The 24,067-nt window shown below is 35.2% G+C and overlaps 1 long non-coding RNA gene across 2 annotated transcripts in view; it reads right to left on the reverse strand.

The window, feature by feature from the left end:
- Gm32266 overlaps nucleotides 1-24,067 on the reverse strand; it is a 47,902-nt gene that overhangs the window by 9,966 nt on the left and 13,869 nt on the right. For both annotated transcript variants that reach the window (XR_001784776.1, XR_001784777.1), the window contains one exon: nucleotides 18,952-19,092. This is a non-coding gene — a long non-coding RNA (predicted gene, 32266). The remainder of the gene's footprint in view (nucleotides 1-18,951; nucleotides 19,093-24,067) is intronic.

The following is a 24,067-nucleotide window of genomic DNA, read 5'->3' on the forward strand; positions in this document are numbered from 1 at the left end:
GCAGTAGGCAGAAATAAGAAGGATATCTAGAAATATCTATATTATGTAAGTACAGGATATAGTCAATACATAACAATGTTTCAGAACCTAGCATTTTGTGCTATGAGTTTTAAGAATGAAAGGAAAAGTTTCCAGGTAATGTTTCTTTCAAACAAATGCCTGAGGCTAAGGATCTGGACTGGGGATAAGCCAGCAGCATTCGTGGCACATGTGGTATCTAGGGCCACAGAAGTTACGAGATTCTGTGACTATTTACGTAGTATGCCAAACTCTTACTTCGAGAGTAACCACAGATTAGATTTTCAAAGATTGCCTAGTGAAGCTGATATGAATTGCCAGAATACAGTTTTGCCTTAGAGAATGTATATGCTTCTAATTAGGAAAAATAAGGACTGATATACCTCTACCACCACCCCACCCAAATCAATCAAATGAATGTTTTTCACTTCTAGGATGTAGAAGATGCACTTCCCCCTATACCTCCATATTAACTGGACAAGACTTTGCATGTTATGTGTACCAAGAGCCAGGAGGAACTGAAAGGTATAAATAGGGCCCTATTCAAGCTAGAAACTTTAAGGATCTAAAGGAGACTATGATGAAGGTGGATTGGAGATGGCTCACTTACAAGCTGAAATTACTGTTCCTTCAACAGTAGCAAAACCTCTAATCCTCAATGTCCAAAACATAACCTACAGGAGAATTAGTGTCCAGAAAGAAGATGATAAACCAGGCATCCTTCACCATTTTCTCATGGATATGGTGCAAAAGAAAGGCAGCTAAGATCAAGTTCAGAAGTTCATGGGCTTATTATATCATACATATGTGATGTCTCAGGCAATCTAAATGTCATTTGCTATATCAAACCAGTAGTTTTGAAAATAAAAGTAAATAGAGAAAATATAGTTAGTATTTGAAAATTATATTCATGAAAAAATTGAAGATTTAAAAACAACCAATGGAAAGAATACACCAATTATGTACTCACATTATGAAAATAAACAAACTACCGAACAACTGGTGAACAACTAGAACAACTGGACTTTTAGTAGACTGTTTATCATGGATGATTTTCTAAACAGATACCAGGTACTCAAGTTAAATGAAGAGTAAGTAAACTATTTATACAGTCTGATTACCCCTAAGGAAAAAAGGAGAAAGAAAAAGAAAAAAAGAAAGAAAGAAAGAAAGAAAGAAAGAAAGAAAGAAAGAAAGAAAGAAAGAAAGAAAGAAAGAAAGAAAGGGTCAGGTGGTTTTAGAGCAAAATACTTCCTGACCTTAAAAGAATAATACCAATACTCCTCAAACTATTCCATAAAATAGTAAAAAAAGAATACTACATAATTCATTATATGAAGACACAGTTATGCTGATACATAAATTACAAAAGACTCAACAATGAAGAGAATTTTAGACCAATTTCCCTTATGAATATTGAGGCAAAAATACTCAATACAACTCTCACAAACTGAATCCAAGAACAGATCAAAGTCATCATTCACTATGATCAAATAGGATTCATCCCAGGAACACATGGATGGCTTAATATGCAATCAATTATATAAACAAATTCAAAAGAAAAAAAAAACACATGTTTACCTTATTAGATGCTGAAAAAAAGCTTTTGACGAAATTCGATACTCCTTCATGTTAAAAGTATTGAAGAGATGAGTACTTCAAAGCCCATATTTAAACATAATAAAAGCAGTATACAGTATAGCAACAGCCAGTATTTAAAGGGAGAGATCTTGAAGCAATCCTACTAAATGCAGGGGCAAGACAAGGGTGCCCCTTCCTCTATATCTATTCAATATAGCTCAAAGTTCTAGCTAAAGAAATTAGACAACAAAAGATTAAAGGGGATACAAATTGGCAAAGCAGAAGTCAAGGTATTACTATTTGCAGATGATAAGATAGTATACATAAGCAACCCCAAAAATTCTACCAGAGAACTTCCACAGCTGATCAACAACTTCAGCAAAGTGGTTGGAAGTTCAATTAACTTAAACAAATCAGGAGCCTTCTTTTATACAAATGATAAATGGGCTGAGAAAGAAAATAGACAAACAATACCCTTCACAATAGTCAAAAATAATATAAAATATCTTGAGGTAGCTCTCACATAACAATAGAAAGATCTGTGTGAAAAGAACTCCAAGGTCTCTGAAGAAATTAATCAAAGAAAACTTCAGAAGATGGAAAGATCTCCCATACTCATGGACCAATAGGATTAACACTTACCAAAAACAATCTACAGATGCAATGCAATCCACTTCAAAATTAAAACACAATTCTTCAAAGACATGGAAAGAGCAATTTTTAATTTCATATAGACAAGTAAAAAATACCCAGGATAGTGAAACTAATTCTCAAGAATGAAATAACTTCGATGGGAATCACCATCCCTGACCTTATGCTGTACTACAGAGCTTAGTGATAAAAACTCCATGGTATTGGTACAGAAACACAGAGATAAAACAGTGGCATAGAGTTGCAGACCCAATATAAACCCATACACTTATGGACATTTGACCTTTGACAATGAAGCAACAAAACGTACACAGGGGCAAAAGCATCTTCAATAAATGGTGCTGGACTAACTGGAAGTCTGTAAGTAGAAAAATGAAAATAGATCCATATTTGTCACCTTGCACAAAGCTCTAATCCAAGTGGATCAAGGACCTAGACATAAAACTAGATACTATGAATCTAATAGAAGAGAAATTGAATAAAAAGTAAGGTATCTCTGACCCAAAAGTCCATGCATGGTATGAAATCACTAATCAGTGGATATTAGCCACAAATGCACAAAATATCCACGATACAATCCACAGAACTCAAAAATGTTAACAAAGAGAGGGCCCAAGTGAGGATGCTTCAATCACACTCAGAAGTGGGGAAGAAAATAATCACAGAAGGCACAGGCAGGGTGGGACCTGGGTGGGAGAGGGTAGGGTGCGGGGGGAAAAATCAGCAGAATCAGGTATAAAGGAAGACAGGAAAGAAGCATATAGGGTCAGCAGAATGAACGGAAATATGTAGCCTCAAGGATGGGTGGTTGTGATGCGGACCCCTTTGAAAGTGTGAGAGACTTGCAAGGTGAAAAATTCTCAGTGCTTACTGGAGGTGACCATGGCCAAAATGCCCAACAGTGGAGAGAGGGAACTTGAAGAGTCCACTTCCAGTAGATAGAAAGAGTCCCCAAGTGGGGATGGTTTTACAAACCCAAAGTCAAAATTTTTGACCCAGAATTGTTACTGTCTAAAAGAACTGCAGGAACAAAAAAGGAAAAGAGACTGAAGGAAAGGTAATCCAGTGACCAGCCCAACTTGAGATCCATCTCATGGGGCAGGGAGGACTAAAGTCTGACCCTATTGCTGATGCTGTGATGTGCTTACAGACTGGGGATTAGCATGGCTACTCTCTGAGAGGTCTACCCAACAGCTGACTGAGACAGATGCAGATACTTACATCCAACGATTGGACTGAAGTTGGGGGCCCCTATGGTTGAATAAGCTGAAGGATTAAAGAAGCTGAATTGAAGAGTGACCCCCTAGGATGGCCAGCAATATTAAATTGACAGGACCCCTGGCACCTCCCAGAAGCTCAGCCACCAACCATGTAGCCTATAAGCACTGGTCCGAGGCCCCTGGCACATCCATAGCAGAGGACTGCCTGGTCTGGCCTCAGTAGAAAATGAGTCTAATCCTCCAGGGCCTTGAGTCTCCAGGGAAGGGGGTGCCTGGTATTGGAGGGAGCATCCTCTTGGAGACAGGGGAAGGAGGAACAGGATGGACAAATTATGGGGAACCGAAAGGGAGTCAATGGCTGGATTGTAAAGAAGTATATTAGTAAATAAAAAATAAAACAAACAGAAACTAGCTAGGTTATGGGCCTTAAAGAAAAAAAAAACTACTATTTTGCAAAAGAGAGTAGCAATAAAATGATGCCTAGTGGCATATTGCTATACTCATAGATCAGAGTATCACTAAACCCTCAAGGAAGAAACTTCTTGCAGTAGATGGTTATTAACACATATTTTCAACAGGACAATGTGCAGAAAGTGAAGGACTTAGGAGCACTCAGCCTCTTTCAAAAACCTTCCTCTCAAGGCTCAAAAGTCTATGAAGAACTGAAAACAGAATGAGCCAGAGTTGGTGGATAACTTCAAGGCAAGAACACTATCTAAACATAACAGGTCTGATAAACATGAGCTCACAAAGACTCCACAAGTTCTTCAGAGTTTCAAAATATGCAAAAATCCTAGTAATGAGATGATAAGTGTACACAAAATATCATTCTCAACAAAGAAACTATTTGTAATCAATAACTGTTGGGAAGAGGAAAATAGGCTGTCTTCAAGGCAAGTGTCATGCAAAAAAGTGGGTAGCCCAAACAAACAAATAACAACAAAAACAAATTTCATACTCTTTGTATTTTGGGGTTATACTGGCATGTTTGTTTTGGTTTTTTGTCTTTTTGTTTTTGTTTCTGAGAGAGGATAAAAGAGGGAAAGAATATGAATTCTACAGGAAAGTTGGGGAAATTGGGGAAGCGCTGAGGGAGTGAAAATATATGATCCAAAAATAATATATGAAAAATTAATAAAAAGGTTTAAAGAATAAACAAGTGAACTTGTTCCTAATATTAATTAAAGTCTGCATTTAAGACAACAGTTATTCAATTTAAAATTAACCATTTTGTCTCATCCTTGTATAGGTCTTCTTGCTGTGTTCAGCTAGTACAGGATGTAACATAGTACCCTTCCTCATACACAGGCTGAAAAATATTCTGCAAAAATTTCTTTCAAGCAGTGTTTTAATTGACAGAGTTTGGTAAACTTAAAATTTGTTTCCTCACAGTTCTTTGAAACTAAGTTCTTGATGTGTTTCTCTATATATTGGTTCTAGTAGCTGATAACTTATATGAGAACGGAATAAAGTGCAGGTTTTATTTCCCCTCAGTGTCCTGGAGACGCAGGTGTTTATGTATCACTGCCCATATCATAGTGTTCCTGTGATAATGTGGTGTCAATTGGCAGCTATAGAAGCAATTGTGCTCTAAGAGTTGATTTCTGATGTCTTTACCAAAACTAGGACTTTACACCCATGATAGTACTTTTTATGATTTGGCTTCTCCAATGCAAAGTAAGGGGAATCTGATTTCATGAAATCAATATAGTTTGCTTTAAACAGCTACAAAGTAGAGATATTGGCTAAGTGTGGAAAGCCTTAAACAGTGATGGGAGCAGGTGTGTCAGGAAATAAAACCAAAAAAAGAGGGCTAGGCAAAAAGAATATAAATAAATTTTATGTGTTGTATAATATTTGCTATGTGAAAGATATGGGAGATTAAAGGATTAACTGGAGGTGAGGGCAGTGGACAATAAGTATAATAAATAATAGTTGGGTAAACCAAAACTAAGTACACATGAAAAAACTTGATAGGAACCAGCTAATTAGTAAGCTAATCTCAAAATATGTTTAAAAAGATTAAATGAGCTTGAGAACTTGTTCTGTATTCATGAGCCTATGCAGACACATTTATTCAATGACTATCACAAGGCGAGGCACAAGATGCCTCCCTATAATTTATTCGTCAGGCCATATGAGGAAGGCTCCAAAACCACACAGATTACCACTCTCCTTATTTCCTTACCATATCTATATGGTAAAGATGATTCTGCTGAAAATACCACCCACTTTTGCAAAGAACTTTCTAGAAATTTAATCTCTATCTCGCCTAGAAATGCCTCTCTTCTACATAGGTTTCATGCTGTTTTGGAGGATGCTCAGGGAGAAAACACGTCAATGGTCTGATTTGGACCTGGGCACTGCATAATTTAATAACCATTATCCAAGAGAAAGGTAGCTATAGGTTTATAGATACAATAAAATATCGACATGATTGTTGTAAGTGAATCACTGGTTTCTGATCTGTTTTTGGTTTGTCTTTGCAAGAAGAAATTTCATCCTTAATACTGTAATCTATATCCTAGAGTAAAATGTGGTATGGTAATTTTGCTAATTGTCAGAGTTGTCAAGTTGTACATACATTTTTGGGAACCTACTTTTAGAGCTTTTTAGAGGACTCATCCTCTCATCTAGCCCACCACCCAGCAGAGGTAGTGGGAAAAAAGTTATTAGGATACAGGGGAAGTGGAGCAGTTCAGCAATATTTCTTTGGGACAAGATTGATCTTCTTTGTCAGCAGTTCAGTTCCATATCAAATACCATATATGATTCAGCAGCCACAGACCAGTCCTCAAAGCATGTAGCTACCAGACAAGAACCAGCAGCTGTAGTCCAGTCCTTTCAACAAGGAGACATCAGACATTAAGCACCTGTAAGTCAATCCTGAAGAAACCAACAGCCTCACCACCTGGCCTGGGATGAGGCTGCAGGAGCAGAAAGCTGCCTCAGGAACCTCACAAGCAGTTCTTGGCAAGTTTCTCTCAATGGCAGAGTTATCACAATTTAACAGTGCTATGTAAGGAGAACCAATATATGTGTGTCTTTAGTGAAGAATAACAAGGCAGAGCAAACCAAACCAAGGCTCCGTGCTCATCTCCCACTGTCTATGGGATCATATTCATACTCCTTCATTCCAGGTCCTTTCACATGTTTGCTATATCAAAACATCCTTTCACCTGTATCTGCTTCAGGAAAAGAGTCTTTCATGCATTTGCTTTACAAGACCTTCTTTCACCTGTGTGCCCCAGCAAAACATTATTTGATAGAACTAACTTTCCAAAGAACTAGACGTTTCCATTTCATTAAAATTACCTTCTAAAGTCGGGCCTGGTGGCACACACCTTTAATCCCAGCACTTGGGAGGCAGAGGCAGGAGAATTTCTGAGTTTGAGACCAGTTTACAGAGTGAGTTACAGGACAGCCAGGGCTACACAGAGAAACACTGTCTCAACCCCCCTCCCCCCAAAAATACCTTCTAAATAAACTCATAGATACAGACTGTTCTTAAACTTTGTCAGATCAACTTTTCTTTCCATGTGAAGTAATTAATGAAAGATGAGATGCTTCTGGTCAAAGTGCAGAGAATCACAGACTGAGGACTCAGGCCTGAATGGAGCATAGAAGTTAACACTTGTGCCCCTCCAAGCTTGGCCAAAGCTGTGGAAACCCTGTTGAAGAGGAAGTAGAAAGAATGGAAGGTCTTAAGGGTGAAGAAGAGTGCTAGGAAATTCTGTCTCCTAAGGATGACATAACTATTACACTCATGAACTGAGAGGAGCTCATGTGTTGCTACTTGCACAAGACTTGCTGAAAACACAGCAAGCCTAATCTGAGCATAGATAATAAGGGTGTTCTTCATGCCATGTCCCTTATTGGTGGAACTACTCTCAATGGTTAGTTGCTAGTGATAGAACCTAGTGGGGAAACCCCAACTCAATACCCGATTCGGCGTGCACCCAAAAAATCGTGAAGGACCATCTTGATGTAATTACATGAGGTCATTTAATTATGGAGCTCCGGGCTGACATGCATACCACACAGGAGATAATGGATGATGGCCACGAGGCTAGGAGTTTTTATGGGTTAAGGGTCTTAAGGATGTGGAATTCAGCATATCAACACACTATTGGCTTATTCAAACATCAGCAGAAAAATTACATGTACGTGCAGGTTGTCAGAGTTCTGTGAATTGTTGACTCAGTTTAGACAGCCCTGTTATGTCCTCACATTCCTCTTTATCTTTAAGGTTAAGCTGTTCCCAGGAATATTTTAACTACGGGGCATACCCAGGTTTGCTTTTCTTTTTTCTCAGCCCCAGGCAGCCTCTAGACTCACAAACAACCAGCAATTTCTGAGTACTTTATATATGACTTACAGGTCTTGAAATTTCATCTTTCTTTCACTAGGAAAGGGAATATAATTCTCTTTTGAGCATGTGTCCACTGTTAATTTTCCATGGTGCACTTCACACAGAAAGTCAGAATAATCAGAATGTGATGAGGATGAATCATTCCATAGCAGCTATGTCAGTATTGAAGCAGTTGACAAACTTCTCCTTCCGGGGGGGGGGGGGGCGGGGCGGTTATTTGTAGTACTGGGTAAGACCACTGATGTCTCTTCTCCCCTATCAGCCTGCATATTACCTTCTGGCACTAAGAAATATAGCCAGTAGGGAAGACATTTTCACGTGGAATTCAGGCTGATTTCTCTATGTCCTGTAGCAAAACTATGTGGTCTATCCAGCAATAGGGTCTTACCATGTAGTTACGACCTTAGTGAGTTATGTGAGAGAGGCACGGCAGAGGGATGGAATGACGGTGAGGTACGTGTTGAGTGTCATATTGGAGGGAATTTAATTGGAGAATGTAGTGTTGTGTAGATGTAATCATATTGCATTGTATTCAATTAAAAAAAAAAACAAAACCTCTTAGGCAATCAAGGTAGCTTCCATCTGTAATCTCCAGGGATTACAGTAGGAGGATTCCTATCAATCCTAGACAACCCTGAGTTGTAAAGTAAGAAGCTGTCTCAAAGCAAAAGCAAACAAACAAAATCTCTTTAAATGTAAAATAGTAGGGATAGTTAGTAAAGAAGAAAGTATCAGTGAAATAGAATTAGATATCAGAAAGTAAGACAAGAAATATCTACTGTTAAGATATCTTAAGTACAATAAGTGCTACTAAATTTTTCATAGTAAAATAATGAGATTCATATAAATGAAATTCATTACACTTAGGAAAGACATAAAATGTTTAAAAGCCATATCAGTATAATAATTAACCCATAGGTAATATTCAAAACAATGTAATATTAAAGTCTGTATTAGTATTTTATCAATAAAGTTTACTTGAATCCAAATGTTGACATTAGGTGAATGGGTGCTAACAACATGTCATGAGTGGACTGAAAGCAATAGAGAAGAATACAAGCAGAAATGTAAGGTATGGAACCCCACTTCAATGTCTAAACTTATATGTTTGACTACAGTGATTAATATCATGAAGTCACAGAGAGATACTAAGTGTCACTGGAAATAGGAGTGATGAGGTAAGAGAATTGTGAGTCCCTACCTCATTGACACCCTAAAGTACTGAGAATTTTCTTCCTAGTCTATTTTGTTTTGCCATGTATAATTTTGAAACAAGATCCCCTAGAGTTTAAGCTAGTCACCCTAACTCTAATCAGATGATGGTGACCTTTGTATGTCTCACATGTCTTCTCCTGTATGCTAGGATTATAGGCCTAGGAGACACCACAGCCAGTCTGACTACTTGCAGGCCTTCCTCCTCTCCTCCCTCTCCCTCCCCCTCCCTCTCTCCCTCTCCCTCCTCCTCCCCCTCTCCCTCCCCTTCCCCTCTCTCATTTTCCTTTACTACTTTTTTTTATTTCTTCCTTTTCCTCTTTCCTTAAAAAACATATTATAATAGAGACAAACAACTTGAAACTAAGCTAGCAATTATAAAATACTTCTTAATTAATACAACAGTAACAGGTGTAACATTTTATTTCAAAAATAAGCCTGTGAATGTTATAGAAACTTAAGGATTTCAAAGAATACTGAACAAATGTTAAAAACACCTTATTTAGCTCTTATTCAAGACCAGTGTTAAAATTCAGTAGTAAGAAACTGTTTCCATTCTCATCTAAAAATGAACTAGAAATGAACTTATGTCTATTTTTAAGTAATAGATAGATAGATAGATAGATAGATAGATAGATAGATAGATAGACAGATAAAGGGAGAGGTATGAAGCACACTGTGAAAGATACAAATAATTTTATATAGTTTCATAAAATACTGCACTGCAACATTTGAAATGATTGGCAAGAAGAAAACTAATAGCAAATACACGAGGAAGTCCTCAGTAGCATTTTCCAGACCACATGTAAGTAACACATACACACACACACACACACACACACACACACACACACACACTCATACACACCTATCAATCTTCAGTGATTGTCAGATGAGTGGAAGCTTCTTGGTGGCATGGTAACTACTTAAAAGGCTTTAGTTTTAAAAATGTTTGTCCAAGTTCTCATCAACTTTGCATAGGCTATTTTGCTAATAGTATTGCCATAACACAGATGTCAAAAACAGAACCTCTATGTTTAAATAGTCAGAATGACATTATAAAAGTGGATAAAATCCAAGAAATTTAGAGTTCTAAAACTTAGCCTGGTATAACTTAGTTAATGTTTTTTCAAGTTCTGTAAATTAATGAAAGGGAAAAATCCAGTTTTCCAAGCATAATTGTGCAAACTCTATAAGTTATTTCAGAAAGCCAAAGGCATTTAAGCAATCAGACTCGTCAATTAGCCTAGCTGTGCAGTTACTACAGATTGAATTTACCTGGACTCTTTTTTTTTTTAGATATGACCTTGAGAAGTTCCTGAACTTCTCGATTTTCCATCCTTCAGAAGCTCACTTAAAAACCTCTCACTTGCTTCAAAATAGTGCTAAAAATAAGTTAGCTAGTTCTTCAAAAGTTGCTATTTTTAAAATTAGGAAAGCCAATAATAAAATCAAATTGTCACTAATACATTAGGGATTTATTCACTGTTTTTCCCAAGGGCCTCTGAACTAAAGTAGATGTACAAAATGTATACCTTACCATTTATCTTTCTTCTTTGGCTGTCAAACATGTAAGCACACATTTGTAAATAAACAAGGCAAGGTATTTTATTAGTATAACTTTTGAGATTAAAATTGTTATTTGCCAAGACATTAGCTACAAGTAATTGAATTTTTATTATTCCTATCCATATTGAGAAAACATCTATTTACAATGAAAACATTAGATCTCGGTTTTACTGATTCTAAAACAGCAGGTTTGTAATTAAAAATCAAACAACTAAGCCCAACCTAGAAGGGAGATATGCTTATCATTTTAAGGATTTAAAACATTCAGTAGCTTATTTATTTTTTCTTTCTCTTTGTATAGTATGTGATGATTTGTATTACATTTGATGAAAATATATTCAGTAAATTTGAAGAATGTTTCAAACTTCTTTCTTTCCATTTTGTGAAATCCTACTTGTAAATAAAATATAATGTAAACATAAAACTCAATGTCACACACAGAGCAAACCTGTCAGATTATGAGTCCAAGAAGAACTGACAACATGGATGTATAAGTAAAAAAATATTTAAAGGGAAGAGGAAAAGGAAACTCTAAAGAAAGGCTATAACCAGGGTTCTTATCTTCTTTAGAAGATAAAGGAATTAAGACAATTGCAACAACACTTAGTCTCTGGAATAAGGTCGAATGGAAACAGTTGAAGAGGAAGGGACTACTACTGTCAAATTGTTGGGAAGCCTATTGAAGGATGGGGCTCTTGGGTGATTCTAGGGATCTGAATTGGTACTTTGCCCTGGTTACTGCCTGGCTGCAGGAGAGTGGTGAAAGAGGACATGGCATGATGTAGACTGTCAAGAGTGGGCCTGTCAGTCAGTTTTTCTCCTACATCTGGGTGAGTGGTCTGTGTATTTTCAGGGTCATTACATGGTTTAACTAAAAGAAGTTATAGTAGTGTACTTACATCCTAATATAAAACCTACTTTGGGGAATACAGATATTATAACTATTTTATTAATTAATTAGATCATATCTTATATGACACATGGATTTCTATTTCACATATATTTAAAATTTACCTGTATAGGAAGCATGAAAATAAAAACTCAGAGAAGATACATAACAGATTTGCTTGATGTCTTTGGCATGGATGTAGCTATTTAGTTGCACATTTATTATCATTCACAAATCCCTTACCTACCCATGGTATTATAAAATGAAGAGACTATAGGAATAAGCAGGCAGAAACTTCAGGTTTCAAAAACTATGTTTTTCTTACTTCCCAATTCATAACTGCTGAACTTGCCCTATTCAACTCAAAATTTCCTAAAAGGTATTGAAGGTAATTTACACATTTGAAGTACATTCAACTGAGTCAAAGTTTCAGCAGTGATTCCTGGAGAATATTAATAATATTCCAACTTATGTAGAAAAAGAGGAAGTTGAACAAGCTTAATAGGATAAAAAGGTTTATTCTGGGGTTTAATCCCAGCCTGATCTGTGATGTTCCTTGAGTAAATGTGAGTTTGGCTCACATTCTAAAGATATATCCACAAATGGCATTAATGACTAATAACTGTAGATTTACACAAAAGTGTTATTCTTCAAGAAAGGAAACATGCCTCTAATCTGTGGTTTCTAAAATATATGTGTGAAATGGGAAGTAGTAGACATTGGGCCAAAGAACATGTTTCTTATGGTTTCAAGATGTAGTTTGGGAAAAGCTCTTTGACTTTCTAAGGAAACTATATTAAATCTAAAATGCACCAAGGCAGAAGAGAAGCAATTGCAGAATTGCTCTAAGAATTTTGTATTATGGTTGCACATTTGAAAATATTCTTCATTTAGAAGTGAATGAGAAATAATTACGGTGAGATTGTAAACAATCTGGATTCAAAGTAAAGGTTTTATTTTGTAATATACTTTATGCTCTACTGTATGCTGAGATATGTTTTGACAAGAAAAATCAATTTTGAAGATTTGTTTTATTTTCATTGTGTATATTTATATGTGTCTGTGTGTGGATATATCCACAAGCATGCAGATACCTGAAAAGGTTAGATAAAGAACAATACCACCAGAAACTTGAACTATAGTCAATGATGAGTGACAGACATGGATTCTGGAAACTAATTTAGGCCCTATATAAGAGTGATTTATTCAGAGTCATCTCTACAGCCTCCAAGTTAAATTTGAAAATGCCATTTTAGCATGTATTGAGACAATTGATGTCTTTTACCCTAATTTATTATCATACTAAACATCATTAACAGATTTGTTTGAGCCTTCCCTAATTCAGCTTAATTAATCTGGACCCCCCCAAAATTTTCAAACACTGGACCACCAAACAGACAGCATACAACAACTGATATGAGGCTCCCAACATCCAAACAGTAGAGGACTTCCGGGTCTGTGTTCATTCAGAGATGATGCACCTAACCCTTAAGAGACTGGAGGCCCCAGGAGTTTTGAGGTCTGGTGAGGTGGGGTTGGGGGCATCCAAGTGGAGATGGGGTGGGGTGGAGAGGAGGGGTGGGATCTGGAGCAGTCAGAGGGTGGATAGGGAAGGGTGGGGAATGGAATATGGAGTGTAAAAATGAAACACAAATAAAATTATATTAAAAAAACAGATTTTTTGAAGAAAATCATTTCATACACTTAATAATTTAATTAATTGATTCAAATAAAGTAGAATTTACAGTAGCATAAATGTATAACAATATGTTACCTGTAATATATTTATGCTGCTATATATTATTATATGCTATATATAAATATATAGTATAATATATAATTATATAAAATATAATAATGGTTCTGAGCATGCAAATGATTGGAATTAAATAGATAGGTAGATAGATAAATATAGATATATAGATATAGATATCATTAAAAGAAATAGTCATTGTTCTGATAGAATTAATTTATATGTGTATATATAAATATATAAAAATATACACATAAAACTTTCATGATGATGAAAAGAAACACAGCTCATTAATATGACTTGTTAATGAAATATAATATGCTCAGAGATATTCTATTTGGAAATATAGCAATATGTGGTAGAGAAGTTGCTGTGTTATTTTGTTATCTTTTGCAAATTAGAGATAAACATAACTTGAATATGTCAAAAATAAATTTAAAATGTATTTTAAAATTTATTTAGCATGAGCTATGAACATGTGATTTTACATATTTGAAGACAATTGTTAGACATGGATTTCTGTTGTATTTATTTTCAGAATTTCTTTTATTCCTTCAATACTTGTATACCTTCTCAAGAAAAACAACTTACTCCAATTATCATATTTTCTATTTGTGAATAAGATTCTAATGTGTATCATTGTAATGAACACATATTACCTCACAATATTGTTTATTCGTATTTATTAATATTTAAAATTTAAGAATTTCACAAGTATATGGTCCTTGATTATGACTGTCATATTTCTGGATATAGTGGTCTGAACTAGGTACCTAATGTGTTATACACTGTTTTAATACGCTTTGATTTTCATGGCCTTTAAAATCTGCTGGCATTTTAGGGTGCCTGGCTTTGTATGCGTGTTGTTCTTTCTTCATAGGACCAAGAAAATTCCCCAGACAGATCATTATGAGACAAATATCTAGAAAAGTACCACTGAGTTTGTTCTAACTTGCCCATCTATTGCTGGTAATGGGGCTTGCCTTTAAATGTGGTTTGTCTACTGAGCACTGGGACAGCATTAGAGAAAGTTAATTTTAAATTTATTGTCTTGCTCAGCCATCTTCTGCGAAGATTTTACCTGCAGTAGATGGAATCAAATGCAGACCTATAAATAAACACTGTGCAGAGATTGAAAGATTTTGATACGCTCACTAAATGCTAAATTGTATGTCTCCATCAAATCTTTCTCTTCAAGGCTCAAAGAACTTTGGTGAAGAGGCAAAAGACATATTGCACGATCCGGTGGAAATTGAGTACCTCAAGAAATAATGTCTTTGCCTGGTGTGGTGGTGCACGCCTTTAATCCCAGCACTCGGGAGGCAGAGGCAGGCAGGTTTCTGAGTTCGAGGTCAGCCTGGTGTACAAAGTGAGTTCCTGGACAGCCAGGGCTATACAGAGAAACCCTGTCTCAGAAAAACAAACAAATAAACAAACTAACAAAAAACCCAACAACAACAAAAGAACAAAAACAAAAGAAATAATGCCCTCAAGATAAAATACAGCTGATAAACTTATGAACACAACTGTTATTTGCTAGGTTATGACTCAAATGGAAAATTCCAATTATGTATCCACAATAACTTTATGTGTATTTATAATGAGAAAAGACAGATAATCATATAATTACTTCTCTCTAAGTCTCATAAAGCTGTTATACCACTTGGCAAGTTTGGATAAAAGAAAAAAAAAATTTTAAACACTTCTGAAGTGGAGAATTTACTTTTGTGGTCCTGTCTATTTCGTGAGTCTTATGCTTTTTGAACCTTGGTTAGCACCTCTTTCCTTAGATTGGAAAATTTTTCTCTGATTTCTACAAATCATTTGAGTTACAACATAAGAAAAGTCTCTAGTATATATTGCCAACACATAATTTAGATACAAAATTAACTATCTCATATTCAATGTAAAAGTTGTGTTTTTGCATTGACAATATTATACACTGGAGCTTTTCTTAAAGACTATGTGGCTGTATTTTTGTAATTAGATAAATCTATTTTTTGTTTTTAATACTTCATTATAAGCATATTACACAGGTAACCACTATTTGGATAGTTATTTGGACATCTTTCCTTTAATTAGAGACTTAAGTCATAGAGATTTCTATTGTATTATTTGTACTTTCCATAACTTGTTGAGGATTTTGTTATCAGAAAATTCCATGAATTTTTCAACTTTGTTTTAATATTACATGAACATTAGTAAATTACATATTCTGATTTTTCTCACAGAATGTCTGTATTGTGGTGATTTAAATATTTGACCACATAGATTGATGTCTTTGAATGAATGGAAGTATTAGGAGATGTGGTTTTCTTGGAGTAGGTGTGGCCTTGTTGGAGAAAGTGTGTTACTGTGTGGGTGGACTTTGAAATGTCATATGCTCAAGTTATGTCCAATATAGAATGATCTCATTCTACTGTCTGTGGACCAAGACTTAGAACTTTCAATGCTTTCCTGAGCACCATGCCTGCCATGGTTCCTGCATTAATAATAGACTGAACCTCTGAAACTCTAAGCTAGACCCAAATTAAATGTCTTCCCTTAGAAAGTTTTCCATGGTCATGTCTCATCACAGCAATAGAAACCCTAAGACTATTATAATTGATGGAACTTCCCTTCCATTATAACTTGATATAATCCATTATCTTAAAAATATCATGTAATCACAGTTTTGAAAACAAAAGTTCTATATATGTAGTTTTGATGGGGTTTTTATATCAGAAATAGGTATGTGTATGATTTATTGACAGTATTTGAGATTTCTTCCCATCTCATGTGTTCATAAAATTTCTAACATATTTTTTCATGTGTCTTTTTTCCATTTATTTACAACTCATACATTATCATGCTTTTTCCTACAGTACAGCTTTTGCTATGTTTTAACTTTATTTTCATTCTTTTAGTAGCTTGTGTTTTCTAAAATAAGAAAACATTGATGCAGGTAGATTTCTGAGTTCAAGTCCAGCCTGGTCTACAGAGTGAGTTCCAGGATATCCAGGAATGCATAAAGAAACCATGTCTTGAAAAATTAAAAATAAATAAAAGAAAAAGAAAAATTAAGAAAAGAAAACTTTAAATTGTTTGCCAGCTGAGAATAAAAAAGTAGGTGTCTTGTGGTTTGCTAAATATACACTTGAATGCTGGGTCCTCATTTTAAAAAATGAAGAGCTACTTTCTGGTAAAGATGCTGTACTTGGTTCAACTATGAATGACATTGTTTTGTACAGAAACTAGCACATCCTTGAAACTCAGTGTGACCATGTAGTAATAACTGGCCAAATCAGAGCAAGAAGAACTCTAAACCTGTAGCCAAATAGATTTACCTTTATATGCTTGTTTCATAGAAGGGAGCTCATAAAAGAGAGCTTTTGCAAGTAAACTACAGGAACCTCCATTTGTATTAAACTTAATTTGAAAGTCATTGGAGAACTCAAAGATTGCAGAATAAGATCAGTTGATTACATTAGTAAGATCACTTGAAAGAATGACATTGCAATTCAAAGATAAGGAACTAGAATTTAAAGGAACTAATTACTAAAGCAGCATGTAGAACTTACGTACAATATGACTGTATAGATTTATAATAGTTATGTATATATATGATATAGATTAGATATAGATACATATATTTAGGTATATACATATAATGAGGATTTATGAACCAACTGGAAGTATACATACAACTATTGTTGGAATATGTACATTTTAAGAAGAATGTTAGATTCAAATTAAATTTGGGGTACAGGTCTAAACAGACAGGTATTTTTAGAGAGATTTCAAATAGCTGAGAAACAGTTAAATGTTCAACATCTTTAACTATCATGAAAATGCAAATCAAAATGGCCCAAAGATTCCATATTATACCTGCCAGAATGGCGAGGATAAATAGCCCAAATGACTGTTCATGTTGGCAAGGATGTAGAGCAAGGCAAAGACTTCACCAGTGGTGGTGGGACTGTAAACTTGTACATCCACTGTCAATCAATTTGGTCATTCCACAGAAAATCATTGAAAATTGATATCTGTCATGAAACAGCTATACCACTTTTGGTCACATACCCCAATGATACCCTATCCTGCCACCAGAACATTTTTTTAAAATTATGTTCATAGCTTTATTCATAATACCCAGAAACTGGAAATAATCTAGATATCCCTGAACTGAAAATGGATGAAGAAATTGTGATACATTTACCAAATGGATTATTTCAAGGGTATTAGAGAAAACTGACATCAAGAAATTTACAGGCAAATGGGTTGAAATAGGAAAAATATCATCCTGAGTAAGGAAACAAAGACACATAAATACAAACATATGTACTCACTTACAATTGCATATTAGCTATTAAATGAAGGATATTCACTTATGTCTAGGGAGAAGAATTACAATAGATTGAGTGATTGAACTCAGGGCAGGTAGTGATGGGTAAAGGAGGGTTAAGGTGGGGAGGAAAGGATGGAGGCAGAGAGTAGTGGGAGAGATGAGTGAAATGTGTAAGCATTTAGGAGTAATGTGGAAACTTCATGGAGTGGAAAGTTCCTGGAACCTGTGAAGGTAACCCTAGCAAGGACTCCTAGTAATAGAGGATATGGAGCCTGAACTGGTCATCTTCTGTGACCAGGTTAGGCTCTGGATGGTGAGAATAGGACATCAACCCAGACACAAAATCTATCAACCTGTCCTACCTGCAAGAAGCACTGTGGTAGTGGTGGCTCAGAGCTTGTGGGAGTGGCCAACCAATGACTGGTCTAACTTGAGGGAATTGTTTCTTTTTGAAATTTGAAAAAAAAAAAGCAGTTTTGACATTCCAATATATTATGTTACCTCACTAAAAACCCAGAATTATAAAGGCCAATTGGACATAGATAGCATCTTACAAAATGATGAGTCAAAGCCAACATTCTGATCTGTCTAGAGCATCATTATTTTGAGAGATGAAATATTTCATTATTTACTCCAACCAATTTAACAGAAAATGCAGAGCAGTGTACACGATATTCTTTTTTAAACATATATTTTCAATAAAAGCTAGAATGGTACATGAATAAAATACACTGTAAGTGTTATATTTTGACTATACATCTGGACAAGGGAATTATCACATACATATAGAAAACATTTTTCTGTAAAGCTGTATTTAGAATACAGTATGTTGTCCATGTTGTAGTATATGCACATCCATGTAGAAATCATTGCTGTATACAGTGGAGGGATACTAAAAATATTTGAGAATTGGATTCCCCCCCCATTTTATTGAAAATGTTTTTCTTCCAATATATTTTATGCCTATTACCCTTCTTCAGTTCTTCCCATGTCCTGCTCTTCTTCCTTTCAAACCGACTTAATTTTTTTTTTTCTTTCTGAAACACTGATGTATGAGATAGGTCAGAGTGTTGGCTTTTGCTCATGTTTTTAGTAGATTCTATCCATTCCTGATTGGTCTTTATGACTCTGAGTTTGTAGTGAGGCTACATATTATGTTGCTTAATGAAAAGGTCAAGTTAAGTGATTCAGGAGAAGGCTTGTGTCAAAAGGGGGATATGAAGTAGAAAGAAGCACACTAGGAACATATGGAAGATAGTAGCAAATCTAGATAAAGAAATACAACAATAATAAATAAAAGGAACCATGAAAAGGAGTGTAATCTTCTACAGTCATGATGTTAACAATGCGTGTGTTTACCTGATTCTAATAAAGGACTTGTTATGAGAAAAGTTGGCTATATTAAAAAATACTTCAAATCTTCAGTGTCTTGAAAACGTTTACATAGTAAAATCCAGTCTTCAGCATCATGCTATTGGGAAGTGACAGGAACTGGTGAAGCTAGGGAGATACAAGGAAATAATAACAAATGTAGCATTACAAGGCAAAGCACAGGTGAAAGTTCAAGTCTTGAAAGGAGGTCAGATGCTGGTAAGAGTCAAGATGTGACCTGTCATTCCTTTGAGATATCTCCTATTTTATTTATGAACAGAAACCAAAAATTCTGACATTGTAGACCTTTTCCATTTCAGGTGTTATGCACAGAACTGTGCAAAGAAGTTAAGGCACTCCGAATAGGAATTCCGAATTAAACAACATAACAATGAATAATTCCAAACAAGGAGACAAAGGACAAAATTAGTGTTTTACTTAGCCTAATTTACACAACAGATTTGAAACCTAAGCCCCTTGAAAAGTCAGTTCTTCTGTGTGTCCTATACAATGTATTAGACATGAACACAATTATAGGCCCAAAGACTGAGCTCAAGTAATTTTGAGCCTCATAAAGAATGTGATAAGCATCACTGAAGACATGGACAATAGTCACTGGACCTCATAGCTTCCTCAGAGGCTGACTGTGCTATAATCTTAGTTGGTGACTTGCTGTTCAGGGAAAAAAAAATGTTTTCTGTTCTAGTTCTGGAAATCTCTCAAGTTTCTTACATGATTTGGTGTTTTTTCTATAAACAATGTTATTCAAATGGTCATTATATATCAATTATGAAATGAAAAATAATCATATCTTAGAATAAATAAGGTAATTAAAGGACCAGTGTCTTTTTATCACAAATTTCTATCATACTTCAAATGACAGTGCATGCCAGAAATGTAGTCCCTTCTCCAGTTTTAACTATCATACAAAATTACAAACTAGAGGAATACTTATTTGCTTGGATCTTTGCTTTTAGGGGTAGTAACCTAATCCCGATTTTAATTGATAATTATTACAGATGTCATATATGAGGTTCTTTAATAAGACTATCAGTTAAAATAGTGGATTTTAATTTAATCATTACTTTGAAGCTCATATATTTATGAGCTTTTATAAGTATGTGTCAATTTAAATATTTATGAATATATAATATTACATTTGAGTTATGATACATATAAAATCTTGACTAAATAAATATCCTTATATTTCATGACGTGTTATTCAGGATTAACAAAACAATGAAATTCTGTTATTGATGGCAACATGGGTAGAGAGAGAACATTATGTTCTATGAAAAATACTGAAACAGACGATCAGAGCCACATGACTGTGATCATATGAGTAATCTAAAATGATAAGAATAGAATGGTGGATACCAGGGAAAAGTGGAAGAGAGGGTGTCATGTCAGAAGTTGATTACTCTGTTTAAGTTGTAATTCGTGGCAAGAAATTTGGAATGCTGTTGCATAGTATGGTAAATGTGAATGATGTGTAAATGATGATAGTTTTTATATTTTGTAAATCTGTAAGAAAAAGTTTGAATGAAATCATATAACTAAAATGTAGGGTTTATAGAAAATAGGTACTCTCAAGTTTAAACATATCATACAATATGTTTACATTTCAAAACAGGGTTGTGACCAATTATATTAGCAATTTTATATTCCAGAAAATAATCTTAAATTAAAACCTAAAATAATTTGGTGTCCATATTTGTTTATCAAGGAGTAACTAAATATAAATATTATAAGGTTAATATATTAATACATTTATGACATCATATTTATCAAATTATTTGTGATTAATAACGCAAATGATGCAGTAAGTCATAAAGTTAAGTTATGTAACTAACTGACAATTTTAAAAGGGGGAATTCAATTATAAATGTGAAAATTAGCTCTCCTGTGGAAATTAATAATGATGAATGTCCAAATTTATTTTAGTGCTACGTGGTATTTTCATTTGTCATGATTTAACATAGAGTCTGCTGTAGCTTCGATGGAAGTTACAAGAGTAGAGGGACATACAATTGTAGAAGATTTAATCACTGACTGGGAGACATCCAACACTAACTGATACATGTAGAACCCAACCCAACACTCAGGGAAGCCCCCAGAAGAGGTGATGGAAAGATTTTAGGAGGCAGAAGACAAATATGCCTGCTTTAAACTAACATCTTTTAGATCTATTCTAGAGGGCTGATCCCAGAATAAAATTGTTTGATATACTTAGTGCAGGCAGTAGCCATGTAAATTCGTGTTCTGCTTTGTGTTTGGCATGTTCCTTTCTTACACTCGCAGGACACAGAGTTCCTGTGTTCATGAACTGATGTTGTGCTACCATACATTCCTTGACTTTTCTTATCCTTTGGATCCTTTTTAACTTCTTTTCTTTATTTTAACTTCTAATGCTTCATCATCTCTTCTTTAACAGATATTGAAGTGTTAGCATCAGATTATATTTTTAAAGTAGAATAATCATGCCAAGGTTGCATGAAATATGAGTGAAATGTGTGGTGAAGTGATTTTTAGATGTGAAGTATTAAACAATACTCCATAAATAACAGGCAGTGAGTAAATAGTGGATTTTAAATTGTCTCATGGTTCAAATGTTGTAAGACATGATAAAGAACAAGAAAGTGAATTATTATACCCTGTTACTCTGTTTCAAATCTACTCTCTTTTGTAATTTCAAAGAAAGCATTTACTTAAAATCAATTTAAGAGCATAAATGCATGTCTAAGAACAAATTTGATAGACACTGTAATTTTTCAATCATCAGGAGAATCAAGTAACTTAATGGAAAGGAAATCTTAATTTGCTCATGAATTACTGAGCTACAGGCTCTTGCTGTGCTTTAACTTAAGTGTGCTTGTCTCAGACTGCCTGGCCCACAATCACTGATCATCTCAAAAATAAATTCTAATAGGAAGATCTATGGACCCTGGGGCAAACCATTTTTATTTCCAAAGAGGATAGAAATGGAGCATGGTATTATGAATCCTAAAACAAAACAAGACAAAAGCCCAAGGCCTCTTTCACTGGCACTTGTGCACATGAAATACTGCTACCATGAGACTAAGGCAATTGCTTCCTTCTCTTCTCTGAAATGACTCAGGCGATAGCCTTCTGCTAATGGCTTTTACTTTACAGTTTAAAAACATCAACATGATAACAACCAGTTGTGCCAGCACCAATTGTTGAAAATGCTGTCTTTCTTCCACTGGATGGTTTTAGCTCCCTTGTCGAAGATCAAGTGACCATAGGTGTGTGGGTTCATTTCTGGGTCTTCAATTCTATTCCATTGGTCTACTTGTCTGTCTCTATACCAGTACCATGCAGTTTTTATCACAATTGCTCTGTAGTAAAGCTTTAGGTCAGGCATGGTGATTCCACCAGAGGTTCTTTTATCCTTGAGAAGAGTTTTTGCTATCCTAGGTTTTTTGTTATTCCAGATGAATTTGCAAATTGCTCCTTCTAATTCGTTGAAGAATTGAGTTGGAATTTTGATGGGGATGGCATTGAATCTGTAGATTGCTTTTGGCAAGATAGCCATTTTTACAATGTTGATCCTGCCAATCCATGAGCATGGGAGATCCTTCCATCTTCTGAGAACTTCTTTAATTTCTTTCTTCAGAGACTTGAAGTTTTTATCATACAGATCTTTCACTTCCTTAGTTAGAGTCACGCCGAGATATTTTATATTATTTGTGACTATTGAGAAGGGTGTTGTTTCCCTAGTTTCTTTCTCAGCCTGTCTTGTGAGACTATGCCGGGGCCTAGCAAACACAGAAGTGGATGCTCACAGTCAGCTAATGGATGGATCACAGGGCTCCCAATGGAGGAGCTAGAGAAAGTACCCAAGGAGCTAAAGGGATCTGCAACCCTATAGGTGGAACAACATTATGAACTAACCAGTACCCCGGAGCTCTTGACTCTAGCTGCATATGTATCAAAAGATGGCCTAGTCAGCCATCACTGGAAAGAGAGGCCCATTGGACACGCAAACTTTTTATGCCCCAGTACAGGGGAGCGCCAGGGCCAAAAAGGGGGAGTGGGTGAGTAGGGGAGTGGGGTGGGTGGGTATGGGGGACTTTTGGTATAGCATTGCAAATGTAAATGAGCTAAATACCTAATAAAAATTTTAAAAAAATAAATAAATGTTCCTGTGTCTAGCTAAAAATAAAATAAAATAAAATAAAAACATCAACATTAGAGTTGGTACCACTGACTTTTTAATAAATTCTTTTGCTTCTAAAACTAGCATTGCCCTTTAGAGAGAACAGACCAGATTCTACCTCAGCAGTTCTTATATTTCCCCAGCACCAAAGAGCCTGTTCATTTTCCATGAAAGTTATGTTTTATTACTACGATTTCATGCACATCATATCATGAGTTATATTTAAAGACTGACTAATTCAGCTTCAGATTTGACTATCCAGAGAAACAAAAGTAGTATTACGCCATATTATAGAATAAATTCAGATTTGTCTTAATTCTCTTACAATCTATTTTCTAAAACTTCAAATATTTTTGAGATTATAGTAACATTATTTTCCCCACTTCTAAGTCTACTATATACCTCTGTCTCAGCTATCTTCAAATTCATGACTTTTCTCTTTAATTATGTTTGTATATGTGTGTGAAAACATACAAATATAGCCTGATCTGCCTATGCAATAGTTTTGTATGTGTATATTCTTGAGTGGGTTATTTAGTAATGGATACCCTAAGCAAGGACAACACTAACAGACATGATAGCCTGGACTAGGGAAAGGTAATGAGCCTCAAGTCTAGGCAAAGGATTATAAGCAAAAGTGGGATCAATGGTCTTCTCCAGGGAAGAGCACACCTATTCTTAAATGCTTTAAAAATTGACTTACACCATGATCTGTTTGAATGCTTAAAATTTTATAAAAGTGGCCTTTGTCACGGTGTCTCTTCATAGCAATAAAACCCTAACTAACACAGAAGTTGTTACCAGGGACTGAGGCATTGCTGTGATAGGCCTGGGCATTCTTTTGTTTGAGATCAAGCTTTAAGTGGGGCTCAAAGGGCAATACTAGTAAGAACAAGGGTGACAAGACAGCTGAAGGTTATTTGA

This window comes from Mus musculus, chromosome 5 (assembly GCF_000001635.26).
Source record: "Mus musculus strain C57BL/6J chromosome 5, GRCm38.p6 C57BL/6J".
Classification (NCBI taxonomy): Eukaryota; Metazoa; Chordata; class Mammalia; order Rodentia; family Muridae; genus Mus; species Mus musculus.